This window comes from Cenococcum geophilum (assembly GCF_001692895.1).
Source record: "Cenococcum geophilum 1.58 unplaced genomic scaffold K441scaffold_131, whole genome shotgun sequence".
NCBI classification, from domain to species: Eukaryota; Fungi; Ascomycota; class Dothideomycetes; order Gloniales; family Gloniaceae; genus Cenococcum; species Cenococcum geophilum.
The window spans coordinates 40,603-47,848 of NW_027137689.1; positions in this window are offsets into that span (position 1 = coordinate 40,603).

The window sequence follows — 7,246 nt, forward strand, 5'->3', positions numbered from 1 at the left end:
CTCTAGTCTTAGCCAAGGTCTATCTAATCCTAAACTAAAAGGCACCTATCTTATAAGAGCTCTACTAAATTGTTAATAATATTATCTATTAGCCGTTAATTATTAGTCAGCCTTTTAAGGTCCGGGAGATTAAGACCACTAGTAAAATATTTATAAATAGCCTACTTAAGGATACTAAGGAATTAGAGGCCGTAGAGGCGGAGAATGCGAATATAATAGAGGTAGATTTATAGTGGAGAGCATCTATTTTAGAGAACTACTAGATAATTACTTAGGTAATAGTTGACTTAATTGCTTAGTAGTTCTTAAGCTACGTTTTACAGAAATAGAGAATAAGGCGAATGTTTTAGCATACTAATATGCCTAAATATCTTATATAATAATATAAAAATACTAAAGATTACCTAGCATAAACAAAGTGCCTTACTATGCTAGTAGCTACACTAATCTTTATATCTCGTTGTAAGCGTATATTAGTCGCGCTGATTAAATAGCATAAATTTATCCCCTTTAGAATTAATATATATAGCTACTTTTTTACTAAACCGGGCCCTCCGGATCGGTTTTTAAGCCGCTACTATTAGTATACCCACCCTTATTACTCTATATATTAGAATTTGTAATTCGCAAGAGAATAGTATAATATTTATAATTTTGGCGTGTTAATATGCTAAAAGGAGGTCGGATAGCAGAAGTTAAGTAGGCCTATTATTAATAGCAACCCCGCTAAGTTTTTAATAATACTCATAACAATATTACCTATTTAAATTTTCCCCTACCACCTCTTCCGAACTTATTGCTTCCTTTAACATCCGCTTTAAAGCTAAGCTTATTTCTTTAACCCAACCCATACTTTTAATGCTGCCGCTCTTTATAATAGCAGATTTAGTTACCCTAAAAAATAAGTCCATTTAATACAAGGTTCCGCCAACGCCAGCTATTAGGAAAGTAGTAGTTAAGGTAGGGCCTTATAATGAAATAAATTTAAGACCACTTACTAATACGCGCTTAGATTCTTAGGGGAATATCTAAACTTCTAGAGGGTTTTTATAATAACCTAGTACAATATACACACTATATCCGTCTCTTCAAACTATACCTCAATACCCTAAAGGGAAAAAGCAAGGAAATAGAAGATAAATCCTCTAGACTAATAACAGCTGCTACTAAAAACTCCTTAGGAACTAAAGAGGAACCCTAACGTAACAACAATAAATATATCAATAGCGGGCACAATAGTGTCGGTAAAGACAAAGATAATATAGATAGAGATATTCTAAACTTTCTTAAGTAAAGCAATAAGGGAGGAGCCGTAAAAGAAAATAAAGCTAAAGATAGAGGAGAGGCCGAAGCTAAAGCTAAAGATAGGGGGGAAGCTGCTACTAAAGAGGAAGCGAAACGCTTAGATAGAGCTAAGGATATAACGACAGTCTCTAAGCCAAGAAAGAAGGGACTTCTTCCCATTAAGTTTAACCTAAATAAGGCTGTTAACATTACATACATTACGGGAGCGCGAGATGAATTCTTTGCCGTAGTTCGCCTCCTTAAGTTTAACGCTTTAATAAACAATAAAAAGACCGTTATAAGGGTAACTAAAGATAATATAATTAAAATTACTAACTTCTTCTTTAGTTAGATTATGGGCAAGCTAGTACTTAGTTATCTCTCTTTACTTATACAGTTATATAACAAGTATAACAACTATAAACTAAATAAGGGAGTTACCGAGTAAGCCTAGGAGGCCGCAAGAAGGACGATTAATTATACTCTAAAACACTTTTTTAAAACTATTAAAAAATCTAAGGTATCGTCTAGAGGCTCCAATAGTATTATTTATTAGATCTACATTATTTATATACATATCGAACTTATAAACGCGTATATTAAGCTTATTAAGGAAGCTATATGCATAAATAAAGCCACTAAAGAGGAGAAAGTAAAAAAGAAGGCTCTGAAAACCGAGCTTAGATTAAAGGGGTGTCCTATTACAAAAGGAAAAGGCCTGAAATTGGCGATAATCCAGTATATTTATCGCGAATTAGTTATAAAGAGAAATGCACTAGACTACAGAACCTAATACGGAAAGTCCATTAAGAGCTTAGTTAACTAGGTCGGCCCTAGGATTATTCTAGTACTACTAAAAGGTAGTATAAATATATAAGTTAACGCCGTCTTAGAGGTTAATACTATACTAATAGCGGCAAGCCTACATCAATTTAATGCTTAGGTTATAGCCTAAGTCTATCTAATTTTACTTAAAATAGCATCTTTCCTAAAACTAATTTGTAAAATTATTAATAAGACTATCTATTAGCCATTAGCAATTAGCCAGCCCCTTAAGGTTAGGGCAATTAAGGCTACTAGGAATAATCTCTTAAATAGTCTAAATAAGGCCATTAAGGAGGCAGATAAGATAGAGGTAGATTAACCCTAATAGAGTAGGGTGGCGTAGTAGCGTAAAATAGTCTGCTTTTTGTTTTCTAAAATTATATAGTATAGGCCTTATATAGGGCTAAGGAGCTTAAATTCTAGACTCTACCTTACTAATATAATATCTTTACTAGGCTAAGATTTCTTTATAATTATAGGGCTGCCTACTAAGAGAGTCTTATAATATTAATTACGTTAATAATAAGCGATAGATAATATAGACATCACTAGTGCAGATTTAAACCTAGTCTTACCTATAGTAGTTATTAGTGCTAACTAACTAAGGCGGAGTTTCTACATTCGCATTAATATACGGGACACTATTGTGTAGAGCGAGATTTATATAAAATACACTAATAAGGATAGTTAACAGTAACTATAAGTATTTAATATATAGCAGCGAAGTATACTAATACAGAAACTAGGTTTATATTTATATTTAAAAGCTCTAGCTCTAACTATATAATAAAGAGGGCTTATATAATAAATAAAGCCGTTAATAAATAAACTATCTATTTAGCTAAATCTATTTCACGCCGTGGTAAGAATTATAAAAGTATTAGTATATAGCTAGCCTAGTAGCCTAAGAAGACCTACTAGTAATGTTAGTAACTAATCCGCGGTTATTAACTCTTTTAGAGTTTTACTAAAAGTACTAACGGAGTATTTAGCTTATTATCTGCGCTTAAAGGATAAAAGGGATCGGCATCACCGTATTTATAGCCTAGTTTTTCGTTCTCTTTAAATTTGCAAATATTATAATATAATTAGCTCTTACGCGGTATAACTTCATTAAATAAGGCGAGTATCTAGGCTCTTTCCCGCTCCTTCTCCCTTACTGCTAGTTCTTTCTCTCTTAATACGCAATACTCCTCCATTAAGGCAATACAGCTACTATAAAAGTAGTCGTAATCGTCATCTGCACTAAGTAGATGAAAGATATCTATATCGCAGCATTTACAGTCTAGTTCTTTATCCTTAATATATTTATCAATATTGTTATATATATCACCCAGATATAATAGGACTTTGTTAACCAACGCGTGTAATCTTTCTATAGCTATAGTACTACTTAGATATTAGCGGTATAAATATATCCCAGGACGTTCTATATACTTACTAGACAGTAGGGATTACTAATTAGGAAGCGTTATTTGGAGGCGGCTAGTTACTAAGAGGTAAATAGTATTAATAGCGTAATAAGTATAATAGTATCAAACTGAAGAAGCAGTGGCTTTAAGAAGTCTTTATTTCGGCATATTATTATACCAAATAGGGCTATACTAAAAGTGGATGCCGCGCTAACTAGTTAAGGCGTCGGGCGCGAGAAGGAAGATAGAATCTGGATTTTGGTATAGCAATATGCCAAAACCCACTTACTTAATAACACAGCCCTAATAATACTAATTCACCATCTATATAAAACACGCTACTCTACAATTCGCCCTACCTTTACTCTAAACTACTGCTTAGCTACTTAGTATACACTATAACTAACCTTCTATAGAGCATATCTCACAATCTTTTACACGGTATTCACTATTACCACTTCTATAAATATAGCAGCCGCGACAATAGAGCAAGCAGTATTAAAGGTAAGTGCACTAAAATAGTAAAGGTTAATGTTTAATAGCCTAATAACTAGATTTAGATGGAATAACAGATAGCTATTATCTTAAGATATAATCTAAGTGGGAGTATAATCTACTAAGTCGCGTTCCAGGGTCAGTCCTAATAACCTCTAAATCTCTTAACTAAAGCTTATTAGACCTAGTTATATACAAAAAAGCTCTTAAGAACTATAAAGATATAATTGCTAATAACAAGCCAGAAACTAAGAAGGTGGATACAGTAGCTACATCACGCAAGAAGAAAGCCTTACTAAGTAAAACGTATAAGAAGAAAATCTCACTAAGTAAAGCGCAACTGCCGCGCAAGGTCTACGTCAACAAAATCTTATCTAGTAATAATAAGGTTGGGCCAAGCCTAAGTAAAAAGGGAAAGGGAAAGGAGGGTAAGGTTTATACTATATAGGGATAGCTAAGGCGGGCTGTGCTACAGACTCGTAGTTAGGTGGATTTATAATAACAGTAAAAACCATAAGGTTAAAAAATAGGCTTAGCTAAGGAGAATATGCTCTTATAAAGATACTATCTAATAATAGTAATAGAACTAGATTGGAGGCTATTTAGAGCTCTAGACAGAGTACCCTTTTCACTAGATTTAAATCGATTGATTTAATTAGTAAAGTAGTATAAATTAAACCTAATGGACCTCCTAGAGCTCTATAACTTATACCTCTTTAAGAGGATTAAGCGTTTAGTAGTTAGTGCGTAGTAAAGTCAATTAATAGTACTCCTTATAGTAGGGCGTTTGAAAATTATAGTCTTAGCCACCTAATATTTAACTCGCGTCTATCGTCTAGCCCTTACCGCTGCTTACCTATATCAACACCCTCCTTAAAGCTCGTCCTCGCCTACCTACCTTACTATTACTACCTCTTTTTTAGTATATTCGCCATATCCTAAGTATAGTAACGCTTCTTCCCTCTATACGTATCTTCTACCTCTAACAATATTGTCTTCGCCCTAACGTTAGTTAATCCAAACGCTATTAACGCTGCGAAGGATATAAAGTTCTGGCTAGACAGTAAGGTATATATTTAATATAGAGCTATTAAATAGGCCGATTAGTGATAAAAACTCTATCGATTAAAGATAGCTTTAGAAGCTCTCTATATATATAAGATTAGTACAGGCGACAGAAATAGGTAGTAAGTAATACGATAGTAAGAGATAGGGTGGTAAGATATAGGGTACTAGGCATTAAAGACAGTTATAAAACAGTAGTAAGGAAATCCAATTTAGGTTAATAGGAGCTTTAACAAAGCTAATACTATATATAAAGTAGGGCACGTCCTTTAACAGAGCAACTAGTTAATTTAAAAGGTAACAATATCACTAGCGATAAGGATTAAGGGCGTTAAATTAATGAGATTTGTACCAAGCTTCCTTAATACTAAAAGGTTGCCAAAACTTATATATATATACTATTAATAGTATAGTTATATACTGAAACTCCTAGGGCTCTACCAGCGATTTACTAGATAGAGTAGATTTAAGCCTTAATCCACTCCACTTTAATCCATTTCTATTACTGTCTAATAAACAACCCGTAAAGTATAACTAGATAGTATATAATGCAATAAGCGGGTTAAGACTAAATCATATTTTTTGATATAATTTGTTTATAGAACACCGCGATAACACCCTATATTAGTTCAATATTCTCCTACCAATTGTTCATCTTATAATATACCATATTATATCTGGCTATATCATCGTAATAAACAATTCTGCCTTTATTAGGCCCTCTGCCAACCTAGTAAGCAGTATAGTAGGTCTTGCTAATATAGAAGACGCACCTAATAGGTTTATAACATACAGTGCAAATACCCTTTATGGTATAATACTGAATCTCTATCTTCTTAAACACCTTTTAATATTTTTCCTCTTTCCTTTTAATATCCATCCTAAAGAGGACTGCTATAACTAGTAGCATCCGATCTACTACCAATATTATCTTTAAGGTCGCCTTAGTATATTCCCACCCACAGCTACACTTAGGATCAGTAGTATTAGTAGGGAGGTCTTTTACATTAAATATATAGCCAAGCATCTATTAAACAGATTCTCTNNAGTTTTNNAGTAACNGGTTTAGAGTTATATNTNNAACTAAACNCATNCCTTCCTTNATNATATATTGGTCGTCACAGCACTTTAATCCATATATAGTCGTAAAAGAGAGCTATAGAAGCCCTATTAAACACTCCTTAAGCATAAAGAGAATGCATTTATAGGCGCCCGCTTTACAGCTAGGCACCTTTACTTATAGCAATTTAACAAATATATAACGGCTCTTCTCCTAAAATTCTTAGCTAATTAAACCCTAAGGTAAGGCGATAATATAACGTATTAGCAAAGCAAGCGGCTTAATATTAATAACTTTAGTTACTAATAGCTAGTCAATTTAAACGCGGCTAGCATCTAATATAAGCGAAACAAATATTGCAATATCCTTAGCATATAAGTTGTTTTCCCATTTAAGGAATGTTATATATCTTCTAAGATTATCTTCCTAGCCCTATAGTACGGTCTTATCTATTTTGTTTTAGTCCTTCTTTATACTTCTAAGGAGCTATATATAGTAGTCGCCGTATAATATACCTATTCTTTTAGTTATATCCCAACTAATATTAAGCTGTTGCGCTGTATTCCCAAGCTCGAGTAGTATCTTTGTTATTATACCTATACGTTAACAGAATAACTAAATAGCTTTATTGTCCTTAATAATACGCGTAGGGTCAATTTTATATATATTATACAATCTAGCCCTAGGTAAGTTAGTTAGGGTTTAAGAATATTTAGTTAAAGGAGAGGTTATTTATAGTAATTTATTATAATTAAGCCAATGCGATATTCCTAGCTCCAAATCACCTTTTATATCTATTAATATCGTTATAAATAGCGGTAGAGGGTACGGTTTGGTATCTTTTAACTACTAAGAGCCACAAGCACTTAATGCTTAACGATATCTATTTAGATAAAGGTGCGACGGAATTCTAAGTATTTATAGCTAGTTAGTTTTAGTATAACAACATACCAAACTTATATAACGCGCTAACATAGGCTTAGTAATAGAAATTACCTAGCTAATATAATCCCCTCCATCTAACACAATCCTCTTTATTTAACACGATCCTCTCTATCTAACACAACCCTCTCTATTTAACACGACCCTCTCTATCTAACACAGC